The sequence below is a fragment of the Cupressus sempervirens genome, chromosome 9, assembly GCF_028749045.1.
Source record: "Cupressus sempervirens isolate cs-2001-9-10 chromosome 9, ASM2874904v1, whole genome shotgun sequence".
In the NCBI taxonomy this organism is placed as follows: domain Eukaryota; kingdom Viridiplantae; phylum Streptophyta; class Pinopsida; order Cupressales; family Cupressaceae; genus Cupressus; species Cupressus sempervirens.
Genome location: NC_143126.1, coordinates 774244510 through 774261274, shown reverse-complemented (window position 1 = coordinate 774261274; position 16765 = coordinate 774244510). Strand labels below are relative to the sequence as shown.

The 16765-nt window shown below is 34.8% G+C and overlaps 1 pseudogene; it reads left to right on the top strand.

The window, feature by feature from the left end:
• LOC149541005 (uncharacterized) overlaps window positions 1-16765 on the top strand; it is a 50565-nt pseudogene that overhangs the window by 16271 nt on the left and 17529 nt on the right.

Here is a 16765-nt window from a genome sequence, read left to right as displayed (position 1 = left end):
TCCACAACTTTTAACAAACTTAAATCTATGTAGGAATCTGTATGAAAGGATATAAAGTGAAGCACCTTGCAGGTTCGACACAACTATGACCAACATGCTGCCAATAGAGTAGGATTGTTTGCCTCAGGATTCAAAAAAGATTCTTGCCCCATGACTACTAGTCAAAATTCTCAAGAAAACACTTGAAAAGTCATATCTAAACACTCTTTTGATGAAAAATGCAACTGAATCAGAAAAAAGCTTAATCAAAATAAGAAAAAAAGAAGTTACTAAGTTATGTCCTTCAAGTCATTTGTATGAGACTTATTTTCCACTTAATTATTTGTTTATTTACTGATGAAATAAAAACTTTTGAGATATTCTTGGTATCTCCTAATAATTTTAGCTTATTTTATTCAAACCATATATAGTAGTAGAAACATTCAGGACTACCATTTTAATCTCTTATAAATCAATTATACAAGATTATGGCACAAGATATTAAAAAGTAATGCCTACTATCTAGAACCATATGGTCTAAAACACATAAAATCACACAAGAAAAATGCATAGCCAATACCCTTTGTTAATGATGCCAACAATACCATCTACGATATATACATCACTCACATTGGCAAACAAGTTCCAACCACTAACTATGAGAATTAAAGTAGAAACATTCCTTAAAAAAATATTAATATCAACTTGTGGCCAAATAAAGAACATGACAATGATACTTAGATAACCTTGTTATGTCCCCATTAGATAATATGGGTCAATTTATTTTCATAGATGTCATGAAATATAGAATAAGTTTTCTATGTGCTAGATTTTGTGTTTGTATTGAAGTTGGTTTGGAGTTAGCCAACAAGATTAAACTGCTCTCCGAGCTTGGTGTATGGGATCAGATACTTTATCATTTGGCCTCTCGATTGCATCACTTCCACTAGGCTGAACACTTCTCTATGTTGTGCCAACCTTTTCATGGGAAGGTGCTTTTAAACATTATCATGAAGTATGAGATGGCGCTAGTTGGTTTATAGAATTTGGAGAAGGGATTTAGTTCCTTATGCAGCCAACATGTTATGTTGAAAGACCCTCTATTGAAAACCTTCTTTCAGAATGTTGTATTTTACTTTTAATGGGAGGGAGCTAGAATCTAATTGTCGAGTCTACTTTGTTAAGGTTGATGTGAGAATAGAATCCTCTTGTAAGGTCAAAGAGAAAACTTAAAAATTTCCTTGAGAGTTCTTTGAATGAGTTTGTAATGACTTTGAATCCCCACCCTCCCCCTATCTAGATACCTTGAATGTTGATGAGTTTCACACCCCCTTGAGAGTCTATTGTTGTCCCTTGTTGTTCCTCAAAACTTGTGGACTTCTTTGGGTTCCATGCTCTAGCCAAAAGCATTTTTAGTTTGTTTTCATTGTTACTTGTCTCTCCCCTTGTGACACCTATTTTGTATTCTATTTAGGATGTTGTACAAAAGAACATATGGGAACAATATGCTCCCTAATGTATCTAAGAAAGAATAGACAAGACCTAATGGCATGCTCATCCCAAAATCCTCCCATCACAATCATGTATAGTTGTTAGAAAAATCCAAAAAAAATTATATAGTAATATGATGAGCATTTTTTGTCAGCAACATCATTGTGCTTTGATGTACTAGCAAATGTAGCACTAGAAATCAATTACAAAATGTTAGATTAAAACCCTAAATAAGGAAATGAGTGAACCATTTCCAACTATTTACAATATTAGAACACTTGCACCCATGAGAAGTGTAAGTGGTGAGCCTAGATATCTAAATGATGATGAAGTGCCACTGTATGATGTGGTGTTGAATGAACTATATGGTCCCAAACTGGTGGGGATTCCAGTGATGCCACCTATTGGACTTACAATACTACCAATGGGACTACTAGAATTGTACAATGGGGTAGTAGTAGGCATTGTTGGAGTTGTAACAGGGGTCGTTAGGGTCATAATAGGAGTGGTTGGAGTTGTCATAGTAGTGGTAGGAGTCATCACAAGGTTTGTTGGGGTAGTGATAGGGGTTGTAGGGGTTGTAGGGGTAGCAGTGTTGCAAAGAATTCATAGTGGTGTCAAATAAAATTTCTTATCAAATGATAGAAAGAAAGATTGTAATACAGCCTAACAATTAGTTCCTCGAGTCTGTAAGTTTAAATTCATAGTGTTGTCAATAGAATTTCTTATCAAATAATAGAAAAGAAAGAATGGAATATAGCCTAACATTTAGTACCTTGATATTTTAGTGTAAATGCAAGTGCCATAACCTATAATCAAAGATACAAGATAGGCATTATTAAGATAGCCCAGCCCAAAATCCTCATACCATGAAAAGAAATGAAGTGTTTGATTAAATTCTACTTTCTTTTTAAGTTATAACTTATAAATGACACCCTAATTCCTATCGCCCCATACAAAACTACTCAGTTACCAAATAAATGAAATGTCTAATTTAAGCCCTCAACTAAAGACTATTTGTGAAAAACTTATTATTAAAGTTTACAGTTGTGTTCTTTAAAAATCAAGTCCACATTTCCTTAATCATGTTTTACTTTGTAGTAAGCTAATAAAAGCACATCCCCACTTCACCACTAAGGTAAATTAGAAACACAATGGTAGGAAAGATGCACCAGACCTAAATAGTACTTTCCAAATTTTTAGTTTCAAATAGAGTGAAAACTTATTGAATTGTCATGTAACTCAAACACTAGGCTAATAAGATTTGTTTATAACATTTGAGGTTGAAAATTGTTCGAGGATTGTTTGTGGTTGTCTTGGAGCCCGATACAATACAATTTTTTAATTTTTCATGAATGTTGGTATATAGATTATAAAATGTAATAGATGGGCCAAACTTAACCATATGAACATTGCAAATGTGCCAAATTTAGCCATGTAGAGGCACTATAGGTATGAAGTCAACTTCATACATACAACCTTGATAAGGAATCCCCCCTAACTTAGAGTCTACTTTAATGCCTTTTCTTAATGTTCATACTCTGTTTTGCCTCTCAGGGAAATTCCACTATGAGAATGTTTATAGTTTCTACTTTCTACAGAGAATCATGTAGCTTGGAAAATAAAATGCAATCGCAACACATTATACTTACTGGGATTGGTCTGAGTGATCATTGCATTGCCACAAAAATCACAGGTTCCATGTGCCATGCTATTCTTCTGATAGTAACTATTAAAAGCATAGGAAGCATGACCTACATCTATATTTGGATTGTAGCATGCACCTCCATTCAGAATCTATTTATAGTCAACACCTCCAAGTCCACGGGCATAGTCTAGACCATTATAATTCAAGATCTCCAGAGAATGACTAGCTACAAATAAAAAAAATACCTGATTATAAGAGTTAGAAAACTATGAATCCTTTCATTTCAGAAAAACTACAGCCAACTCAATTCTCTCATTGGAATATGTGTTGAGTGTCTATCTAAGTACCTTTAAATATACAATCCCAACTCCAAATACTTACCCAAGGCCATATTTTGACAAGTATATCTTGCAGTAGCACAATTCAAGGGTATAGCATTCGATAATTTGAAAACTAGAGAGCATTTACAATAGATCATTTAAGAATGTGTAAAATAAATTATAATGTTAATCTTGGAGACTATGAATCTTAGGCAACAACGATTAATATGTCTGATAGCCATGTTTGAATGTTTCAAGAGCTTTGTTAACATCAATCCTCAAATATGATAGTGAAACTACCATTACAAGCACTGACATCTTCAATGTATTTAGCAGCCATGTTGGAGTCCAATTATGGATGCCTGAACACATCACCCATTCCATGAATGAAGAGAGCTTGAGATCATATCTGATGAAAGGAGAAAATTGTGCTTGATACCATATATTTCAAGTGTTACAACTATTTGCATCAACCAACAAAAATAAATGGATCATCCTCTATTCTTATTTAATAGAGATAAATTAGAATAATTCTAAAGCATTCTCTCTCTCTCTCTCTCTCTCTCTCTCTCTCTCTCTCCTCTCTCTCTCTCTCTCTCTCTCTCTCTCTATATATATATATATATATATATATATATATATATATATATATATATATATATATATATATATATATATATATATATATATATATATATATATATATATATATATATATATATTCAATTGGGTGCCAAAAAGGAGAAGACATGGAGAATAATATCAAAAAAATAAATTTAGTATGGAACATGGAGAGAAATAATCAAAACTAAGTGTCTAAATTTAATCACCTGACATGGAGATTCTATAGCAAAGAGACATGATACTAAAACTTCTTAAGGAACTGTGAAATCCAATGATCACCATATGATGCTCATTTAGTTGCAATAAATTAAGTTGAAATAGCATCTTGTTTGAAATAAAATTTTAGTTATGCAATAGTTTGAAATAAATTTGATAAACATTGAACAAGCATAATGACTAAATCATTTTTAACAAAATATCTCTTAGGAATTTATGCAAGGTGAGGAATCTAATGCCTTGAAACAAAGAATGAAAAAACTTAACATAAGGATAATATGAGAAACATCTTCCTACTACTATTACATCTTCTTGAGGAGGATACATTCACTTAAAGGATGTTGTAGATGACTGACACCAAAAATAAAATTGGGTGTACTCAATAAATGATCAATGAAGTTATAAATAATGAGAATTGTTTTAGAGGTCCTCCCATGTTTGTGGAAATGAACAGCAGAGTTATTGTGCCCCTCAACCTCCTCCACAATGGGGTCCACCACATGCACCTCCTAGGTAGTAACTAGGATATAGGTATCATTAATCAGCACCTTACTCCAATCCACCTCAATAATGCATATGTCAACCATATGGTTGACCAGTGCAATAGCTTGGAGGTTATGATTACTATAGATAACAAAGCCATACTAGTGCATGTTCATCTGAAAGAAACTATGGCTTTAGGTAGCCCTAGGTTGGTAGTTATGGGCAAGGAAGTGTTAGGATTAAACCACGGATAGAAAATAACAATTACATGCAAATATAACCAATAAAAAAAAATAATAGATCACATAGAAAAGAACACAAGGCACCAAGATTTAACGTGGTCCACCCAATCCCTAGGCTGCGTCCACCAAACAACAAGTCTGATATTATTATGATCTAGTGATTATAACCTAATTACAATCCATAATCCCTTATAGCTCAATACTGCCACAAGAACCAATTTTGCATCACAACTTAATGAAAATACCTAACCCTAAGCCCTTTAATACAAGTAATTTTATGTTGTTTTAGGGTTACAACATGTTGGCCATATGTCAGCCATATGTCAGCCACAATGTCGACCATAACCCTTTTTTTTTTTTGAAGTATGTACAGTACTTTTGTGATTAGTCACCACAAATTAACAATCTCCCACTTGGGGACTGATCAGTCTCCACACTAGACAACAATCTCCCACTTGGAGACTGGTCCTAGAGAAATTACCACATGGGGCTCCCACTGGATCAAACCACCCTAGACTCTGTTGTTCTTTAATTTTGGTGTAGTCTAGAAGACCAACCAAAGCTAAAGAGGAGTTCAAGTTCTCCCTTGTCACTACCGTTGTAAACATATATACAAGATTGTCATCTATATGTATCTCATCCAACTTTAACTATATAACCTTCAAAATTGATCGAATGAAATGGTACCACAACTATATGTGTTTGGTCTTTGAATGCAAAGCTAAATTCTTCACAAGATGAATGGCACTCTGACTAACTATAAACAAATAATTATCCTTTAGAGGGTGTCCCAATTCTTACAAGAAGAACCAAAGCCATATCATCTCCTTGGATGCCTCTGTAGTAGCAACATACTCTGCCTCTGTAGTGGATAAAGCATTAACCTTCTATAACCTAGAAACCCAGCTCACGGCTGCCCCACCAACAATAAAGACATAACCTATAGTACTCTGCCTAATATCAATATCCCTTGCCAAATCAGAGTCAACATAGCCTTGTAGATTAGTAGTAGAGCCCCCAAAGTGTAGAAAATTATTGGATGTTCCTCTCAAATATCTGAGAATTCATTTGACTACATTCTAATCCTTAATTATTGGATGACTCATATACCTGCTAACGACTCCCACTATATGTACAATATCTATCCTAGTACATACCATAGCATATATCAAGCTTCCTATAGCTAAAGCATAGGGTACCTTGTGTCAAAAATATTCAAGATATGATAGGTTACTGAGAGGGGAGGAGTGAATTAGTAACCTCAAAAACTTTAAAGTAATTCAGCACTTTAATCATATATACTATTCACCATTCATTCATCTAATCTACTACATATATGAGAGAACAAACATTTATAACACATGTACACAGTGATTTGGTGACCCATAAACCTTCCAAATAGAAAGTAAAACTGGGGTGGGGATGATACCCACAAAACTTTGTTACTGCAGTATGAAGTTGGCCTATTAAGGCTTACATTGACCACTTCTAGTGATCTACTCTGTTAGGAGCACAAAGGACTACTAGGTCCACCTTTTTAGAGGATTTATAAACATACATTAAAGTATGCACTCTGTTAGGAGATTTATACAAAGACTGTTAAGTCTACCCTATTAAAGGATTTACAAAACTGATTCACCTATTAGGATTAAATAGTGGATCCACTTACAACTTGATTAGATCCTTAAAATATAGATCACCTTTTGTGACTGATGAATCTTTACTACTCCTTGTAGACCTTGTTGAATACTATGCTCTTTTGTTGATTCACTTTCATTCAAAGCTTTTCATATCCATACCTTCACATACATCTCTTCTTCTATAAATGATATATTACATTACATATATACCATTCCAATAATTACAATTGCAAGGTTGGCTAAAACACAAGTGAACCAAACATTACTAAGTTGGCCAAATAGTAGAAAACTTGGGTTCTTCAAGCTAACTTGGTGACCTTCTGATACTCGACATCATCATGCACTCGGTAGAAGAAAAGGCTTGATCCATACTAACCACACAACGTAGCTTGAAACTCAGTAACCATTGGAGACTCGGTATATATAGTGTCACTAGGTAAAAATTGGATCCTTCATTTACCTTGATTTCACTCGGTAAACACTATACTTCCTTTACTCAGTAAACACTGTACTTTCAACACTAGATAAATGTTGTGAAGCTTGATGAATATTGTAAACTCAGTAGACACTTCTAGATTGTTCATTCACTTGGTAGCTTCATGAATGCTCAGTAAGTGATGAACCTACAAGTTAACCACTAAATGCTCGGTATACATTGTAGACACTTGGTGTAAACTACGAAGCTCGGTTAACACTAGAATGCTCGGTGTGAACTGTGAAGCTCGGTTAACACTAGAATGCTTGGTGGCTATACTGATGTATATAAATGTTGTCACTAATGGCAATAATAACTTAATGCCAACAATCTCCCCCTTTGGCATTAGTGACAAAACACATAAGCCAGAACATATGTACATGACTCAATGAATTTTTGTTTTTCAAAATTGATCTTTGTAGAACTGTTGTATATACATTTCTATGTATCTTCTGGATGACTTATAATGTATATATAAAGATTCTTATGTACACATGCTAACTCTATTGAGTACTAACTCCCCCTAACACTCATAGTGATAACTCTCCTCACTTATTATGCTAAATCTCTCCCCCTTTTTGACAATAATGCCAAAAGACTACATATATAAAGTTTAAATGACTACACCAAAGTGAGATAGAAATTCTTGATGTACATTGAGGATGGTGGAAAATGTACTATCCCAAGTTTGTTGCAAGATTTGATAGGTGGAGAGAGCAATTTGAACTTCAGTTGATAATTGGATCAAGTGACCAGCCACTGAGAAGTTCTGATCTTGGACCAATGTTTTGCAATGAGTAATATGATTTTGCATTGTGTCCAAGATAGGCAGGATCATGTTTTGGACGTCTATGAGTGTAGACTAGATCATTGCTTCCTCTCTTAATAGTTTTGTGTATACATCTACCAAATATCTAATTTTGGTGTGATGGAAGGTTGTGGAGGAGTCTACCTTTAGCTTTGAAGTGCTTGATTGTATATCAATGTCAATCTTATTTAACTTATCGTTTATTTCTTTTGTAAAATCAGAAACATCACAAAGTTTGGCAAAAAGTGATGCTACATTATTAAAAGAATTTTCAAAATTTCCCAAAAATGTTGACAATTCAACTTGCTTGATTGCTATCTTTTGAGCAATATTCTCTAGCACCTTATTATCAAATTTCTTTTCAGCTTTCTCAGTAAGTTTCTTTTGTTTGGAAGAATCTTTATTAAATTTCTGTATAGCCTCTTCTAACTGAATCAAAATGTGTTGAGTAGAATCCACTTCAACATTTATAGCATCTGTAATAATATTCTTGGCATTTTCAATTATTCTATATTCCTTATCCCTTTCTAATCTTAACTATTTTTGCCTAGCTTGCATCTCTATGAGTTGACTAGCTAACCTCATCTCTTCAATGGTAGCATTGTCATAGTCAATCTTTGGAATCACTATCTCTATGTCTAAGTCAATGTCTTTTGCAATTTCTTTTCTAGTGATCATAAGTTTTAATGGATGCTTTTTTTTTACTTTTGTGGTGACTGGTTTGACCTTAGGTATAGAGGCAATAGTGGAGATAGAAGGGCTAGCAGTAGGAACTAGGATAGGACTCAAGGATTGAATGCCAATAGAAGTACTATCTGGATCAAGAACTAAAACACTTCCCAAAAATGGAATCACACTCAGTAGAGTACCCATAGTAGAGTCTGAACTAATTGTAATAGAAGTGGAGACAGATGATGCTGATGGAAACAAAACTATAGAACTTACTAGAATTGATGAAAACAAAATTGTAGAACTTACTGTTACACTCACTAATGATGAAGGAGTTAAGGAGGCTGACTCGGTGGCTGAAGAAGTGACAGACAGCTTGGTAGATGAAGTGCTTGGTACATCTATTTTAGATACCTGGAGTTGGGAGGAGGTTGGTGAATATTGAGCAATTGATGTTACTTTTGTGCTCACAATCTCACTCGTAGAAGTTATCTCCAAACTAGATGTAACTTTCTTTGGTGGAGAGTGAGGAAGGGATGCAATAACTTCTGCTATAATTTTTACTGGATCTTCTTCATCTATTTCTTTTTCATGTGCTTCTTCCTCCTTGTCTTCTTCCTCTTTTTCTTCCATTAGTGCATGCAGCTCTCCTAGAGTAACTGTGATGGATGGAGTGCTAGCAAAATGATCACTGTCACTATTGTCATCATCCTTGATTTCAATAGGGTCATTACTAGGCTTGTGCAGATGATAGATGTTCTTCCACATGTTTGTTGCATCACTTACAACATGCTCAATGTCCTTAGTTAAAATCAAACATGTGTGAAATCTAATAATCATTTTACCTTCATGGTTCTTCATTGCTGCCTTGATGTCTTGTCTAGTAAGACTCGGTAGAAGATTCTTTAAGGATTTCTCATATATATCTTTGGCCGTTTGGGTGGCTAACTCCCACCTAGGTTGCAATCTCTCCAACAGTTCTTTGGAGATTTGAGGGGCAAGCTGGTCTGGGGAGTATTTCTATTTTCCTATCTTATTGAGTACTAGTTCCTCAATTTGCATTTTCTCTGCATCTATCCTTGTTTCAAATTTCTATGCCTTGAAATTTGTGATGCTAGCTCCTTCTTCCAACTATTTCAATCTATCTTGGAAGGTCAATTGGGGCTTGTTGAACACTACTTCACCTTTTTTCTTACCTTTTTCTTGCCTACTGAAAACAACTATGGAGGCTTTGGGTGGCTTGGTAATGATTACCTTGCCTTTTTTTTGACTGGCTCTACCTCCTTCTCTGTTTCTTCCTCTCTATCTTTTGGTTCCTACTCCTCTTCTTTGTCTTCACCTTTTCCTTCAGTAAGCATAAGAGGGCTGGTTTCAGTTTTCAACTTGGCTATCTTCCTTTTTCCTTTTCTTATGGCCTGGGGTAGCTTGATTTCAAGCTCAATTCTGGCCTTTGCTTCATCATATATTCCAAAAATTAGTTGCTTTGGATCTACTAGCTCATTCACTAGTGCTTCAATGATATCCTTGGCTTCATAATATTAACCTCATAAGGAAGAGGTTTCTCCCATGCAACTTGGGGCCTGACTGCCTAAATGTATACTTTATCACAATCAATCATAAAGCATACATCATCTTTTTAATCTTCAACAAGTTTTGGTGGAATTCTAAACCTATTATTCATCCTTTCAATGAAATCTTCAAAATAATTGTCCATGATGCTATCAAAGTTTTCACCCATTTCTACTACAAACTCATTTATCTGATATAGAATAGGAATGTCTTTTCTCCACACTACAGTTCCTTTTGATGGAAATGATTTTTGAACATAGAAAAATAAACAAGTCAATAAGGAACCAAATTTGTAGGGATTCTTCTTTGAAGTCCTTATGATGTCCATGTTTTTGTTCAATTGTTTCAACAATAATTCTGATAGGTCAAATTCAAGGTTCTTTTTCACAATTTTGAAAGCCAAATCCACAGCCTCATAGGGCACACTGTTCAGGCGACTGGAGCTATAAATTTTGTGGGCAATGACGTGAATGCCAAACCTTAGTTCAATGTTAGAAATAGTGCTAACCCTTAAACCTCTCCCATCCCACTTAGCTACGTTTTTCTTCTGCAACTCCTCTCGACCTAGAGTTTTGATGGTTTTTTCTTTGTTGAGTATGGGGAGACCAGTAATCTTATGAATCATCTTTTTGGTGATTAACACTGGCTGCTCTAACCATAGTTAGCCATTGTGAACATGACTAAGTATGTACTTGATCCACTTAGTTTGAAAACTTCTTGGCATATGCAAAATGTGGGTTAACCCTTTGTCCCCAGATATTTATGCTTGGGTTTCAAAGAACCATCAACACTCATTTCTCCTAGGGCATTATCCATCTCTAGGTTTCCAATCTCTTGAACAAAAAATTTGAAGTGAGTACGAATGTCATTTATAAGAAGTACCTTTGGTGGAGTTTTTGATTGAGCTCCATTGGGGTTGAGTGATTCTGCAATTGTTGGAACTAGTTTGAAATTCAACGCCTTCCACTCCACACCTTTAACTAGCATTTCTAAACCTCATTTTGCCTTGGTGCTACTGCTACTCCTGGATGCCATTGTTGCTCGGTAGGTGTAAGAAAATTCTAAAAAAAGTCTCTGCTTAAGAATCGCTTGAAATTGCTTTGGAATTTTCTTGGAATCATTGGAAATTTCTTAGCTCTGTAATCATGGTGAAAAATGAAATCAAATTCTACCCTTTTGACAAAAAATTTTCCATAAATGTTTGGTACAAAGGTAGCTGAGATGACATAGTGCTTGACATGCTATCATTCACTTGTTCGGTAGAAGCTTGCAACTCGGTGATTGAATAAAACTTTTGTTGCTCCCGAACTAGCTAGATAAGGTCTTCAACCGACTATCCTCAGTAGATGCAACTTGGCAAAAGATACGCTTTCTTTGATCCTTGTGTATCTGGAATATTGATTTGATCATTTTTCTTTCTTTTATTTTGGAACTGCTTGAGATATCACTAGAAGATGTAGTTCCATATTCTCCTTTATGAATCTAATTGGAAATGGTGGAGTCACCCACTTCTTGAGTGACATTGCGATCATTTGACCTATCGTGCTTGGTAGATTTTGGAATCCACTACTGCCTCATATATTTTTGAATGTTATCAGCTTTAGTTTTCTTTTCATCTTTGACTCTTCCTATGTTCATGCATTTTTTAGCTATATGACTGAGTTCAGTGCATGTATAACATCTTACAGTAGTGTCCTTCTTCCGTAGGTGATGTCTTGCATAGTTTATACCAATATGTCCATATTCTCCACAATAATGACATCTACACTAGGTATTGTAGTCCCATCCAAATATTGCTTTAACAAGTTGTTCAGCTGGATTGAATGATTTGGATCTGCATTGGAATGCCTTGTGACCATGCTTCTTGCATTTGTGACAATTTCCTTCAAATTTTAGTTTCTCCTTGCATTCATTAGCTTTATGACCATGTTGACTGCAATTGTAGCATTTACCATTGAATTTAGCTTTTCCATTACTCCAACATTTGTAAGCTTTCATTGATTTGTCTTTTAGTGATTAAATCATTCCTCACGCTTTCATTCTCAGATCTCAGATTCATAACTTCTTCATTTGCATTAGATAGTTGATCTACAAGATCTTCATGCTGAAGGAATTGATTATTTCTTTCCTCTAAGTCTTCATTTTCTTTGTTTCTCTATTCCAAAGCTTCACATAGCCTTATTCATTGCATTTCTTGTTCTCTTTTAAGCTTTCTTACCTCTTTCTGCAGAGAGCCCTTCTTTGCTAGGAGTTCCTTGATAGCCTCATTAGCTTCATTTGAGCTACTTGATGGTAAAAGGTATTCAATCTTCTCTTCAACATACTCATGGTCATTCATTTGTCTTGGAAGTTCCTTCCTTCTCTTTAGGGATTGAGAAAGATGCTCCTTAGCTTCTTTGAGTTGAGTCTTGGCCATTTCTAGATTTGGCTTTTCATTTTCAATAGCTTTGTCAAGTCTGAATATCTCCATTGTCCTTGATCTTTGCTCAAGCTATCAAGCTTTGTCCTGAGAACCAAACTAAGCTCTAATACCAATTGTTGGAAATATTCAAGATATGATAGGTTACTAAGAGGGGAGGGGTGAATCAGTAACCTCAAAAACTTTAAAGTAATTCAACACTTTAATCATATATACTATTCACCATTCATTCATCTAATCTACTACATATGTGAGAGAAAAAACATTTGTAACACATGTACATAGTGATTTTGTGACCCATAAACCTTCCAAATAGAAAGTAACACTAGGGTGGGGATGATACCCACAAAACTTCATTACTACAGTATGAAGTTGGCCTGTTAAGGCTTACATTGACCACTTCTGGTGATTTTCCCTATTAGGAGCACAAAGGATTGCTACGTCCACCTTGTTAGAGGATTTACAAATATACATTGAAGTATGCACTCTATTAGGAGATTTATACAAAGACTATTAAGTCTATCCTATTAAAGGATTTACAAAACTGATTCACTTGTTAGGATGAAACAGTGGATCTACTTACAACTTGATTAGATCCTTAAAATATAGATCACCTTTTGTGACTGATGAATCTTTACTACTCCTTGTAGACCTTGCTGAATACTCTGCTCTTCTACTGATTCATTTTCATTCAAAGCTTTTCATATCCATACCTTCACATACATCTCTTCTTTTGTAAATGATATATTACATTACATATATAACATTCCAATAATTACAATTGCAAGGTCAGCTAACACACAAGTGAACAAAACATTACTGAGTTGGTCAAATAGTAGAAAACTCATGTTCTTCAAGTTGACTTGGTGACCTTATGATACTTGGCATCCACTACATTACTCGGCATCATCATGCACTCGGTAGAAGTAGAGGCTCAGTCCATACTAACCACACAACGTATCTTGGAACTCAGTAACCATTGGAGACTCAGTAGATATAGTGCCACTCAGTAAAAATTGGATCCTTCATTTACCTTGATTTCACTTAGTAAACACTATACTTTTGTTACTTGGTAAACACTGTACTTTCAACACTCGGTAAATGCTGTGAAGCTCGGTGAATACTGTAAACTCAGTAGACACTGTTGGATTGCTCATTCACTCAATAGCTTCATAAATGCTTGGTAAGTGATGAACCTACAAGGTAACCACTGAATGCTCGGTATACACTATAGACACTTGGTGTAAACTGCAAAGCTCGGTTAACACTAGAATGCTCGGTGTGAACTACGAAGCTCGGTTAACACTAGAATTCTTGGTGGCTACACTAATGTAGATAAGTGTTGTCACTAATGGAAATAATAACTTAATGCCAACACCTTGGACATCTTATCCTCCTCTTCTTGTGTCTTGGGACACATCTCCTTAGTCAAATTCAAATGACTAGGTAAAGGTATGTTGACAACTTTAGCATTATCCATAGAGAAATGTTGCAACACCTTCTCAACATAATCAGCTTGAGATAGCATCAATTTCATGTTCTTCCTATCTTTGCAAATCTTCATACCAAGGATTTGTTTTGCTACCCAAAAATCCTTCATAGCAAATACATGTGCTAACTGGCATTTCGGCCCCTTAATGTGATCCATGTAAGACCCAGCTACAAGCATATCATCAACATATAAACATAAAATAATGTAGTTATCATCATCCAACCTCTTAAATTAAACATAGTGATATGAATGACACCTATTGTATCCATGGTCATGCATAAAACTGTCAAATTTTAGATACTATTGCCAAGGTGCTTGCTTCAAGCCATATAAACTTTTCTTCAATTTGCACATTAAGTTCTCCTTACCTTTGACCTCAAATCCCCATGGCTGAGCCATATATATCTCTTCATTCAAATCACCATGAAGAAAGGCTTTTTAAACATCAAGTTTCTCTAAATGCAAATCTTCAGTAGCCGCAATACTTAAAACAATATGGATACAATTCATTTTAACAACAAGAGAAAATATCTCATCAAAATCGATTCCTTGTTTCTATGCATATCCTTTTACAACTAAGCTAGCTTTAAATATTTTCTTACCTCCTTCCTCTTCTTTCAACAAATAAACCCACTTATTCTATAAAGCCTTTTTACCTACAAGCAACTTGCATAAATCTCATGTCTTATTCTTTAGCAAAGAGTCCATTTTATTTTTCATTGTAGACTCCCAATGGATCTTAGTATCCACCTGCACTTCATCATAACATTCAGGTTCACCAGCATCTGTTAATAAAATAGAATACAAAGAGGGAGAAAATCTTTCTGGAGGTCTAATTTTCCTTTTTGACCATCTAACATGTACTAGTGTGTGTGGTATTTGTGGTTGTGGTTGTTGCACATCATGAGGAATGGCTGGAACATCATCTTGTGGAGTATCATCCAACACTACATAATCATCTTCTTTCTTCTCATGTTGCTGCAAGAGATCTTTGTACAACACTTTCTCATTGAATATGATATCCCTACTTCATACAATTTTCTGATTTTCAAAGTCCCAAAGCCTATAACTAAATTCATTAATGCCATATCCAAAAAATACATATTTCTTTGACTTAGCTTCTATCTTGGTTCTATTTTCAGAATCTATGTGAGAAAATGCTTCACAACCAAAGGTTTTGATAAAAGAATAACTCACCTTCTTACCAATCTATGCTTCCTCTAGAGTACCATAGCCCAAAGGAGTAGAGGGACCTCTATTAATCAAATGTACAATAGTATTGATAGCCTCTGCCCACATGTGTAAGGGCAGCCCAACATGCAACCTCATGCTCCTTGCACGTTCCATTATAGTCATGTTCATGCATTCAACCACTCCATTTTTTGGTGGAGTCCTTGGAATAGTTTTCTATCTATGAATACCATTAGTGGAGCAATAATAATCAAATTCATGACTACAATACTCACCACCATTATTAGATCTGAGACATTTTAATTTCTTACCAGGCTTATTTTCAACCAAGTACTTTCATTTCTTAAAAGTTTGAAATATATCATATTTTTCTAAGGAAATAAACCCATACTTTTGTAGTTGCATCATCAATAAATATAACATGATAATGAGAGCCACCAAGGGAAGATACCTGAGCTGGTCCCCATACATAAGTATGCACAAGCTCTAATTTCTCCTTTTTGTTTTCCTTCCCAGTCTTCACAAAACTCAGTCTCTTTTGTTTTCCATTCACACAACTTTCACAGAAATCCATATTAACACATTTTAGACCTAGAAAAAATTTCTTTTAATGAATTACTTTCATACATTACTCACTCATGTGCCCAAGTATGTTGTGCCATATCATTGTATCAGAATTTATAGCAGCTAATTTTTATCCCTGCTCAACGACAGCAACTATTCCTGAACATTCATTTTTCTCTAGAACAATTAAAGTAGAAGGAACAATATGACCTGTACAAAGATATAAGGTGCCTACTTTCACACCTTTTGAAACCTTCCAGTTTTTATCATTCAAAGTAACTACACTAGTAAATTTGAACTCAATTTTCAACAAATTTTGGTCAAAATTTCCACCCAAGTTGGTCCAAATTTTGACCAAGATGTTCGTCGAAGTTTTTCTTGTCAAAATTTTGACCAATATAGTTGTCAAAAAAATTTAATTTTTGGTGTTCCTGATTTGTTAATGTTGGTCGAAATTTTGACCAATCCATTTGTCAAAATTGCGACCAATCCATTCATCAATTTTTTTTTGATTGGTGGAAATTTTGACCAATGCTTGGTAGAAATCTAACAAGTATTGGTCAAAATTTCCACCAATGTTTGGTCAAATTTTTTTAGCATTGGTGGAAATTTCCACCAATGGTTGGTCAAAATTTTTTTTAGTTGGTGGAAATTTTGAAAAATGTTACGTAGAAAACTAACAAGCATTGATCAAAATTTCCACCAATGTTTGGTCGAATTTTCTTTTTTATGCTGTATCAAGCAATTGCTTCTTATCCAAGGCATTTAATTTGCAATCTTTTAAATCTCTACAAAGATAAAGTTGGAGCAAAAAAAAAATTCTTTTCAAAGGTGTCCTCTAACTGTAAAGCATCCATTCCATTATCTGTTCAATGAACAAGACATATCTAGTTCAACAGATAATGGAATGGACGCTTTACAATCAGAAGACACCT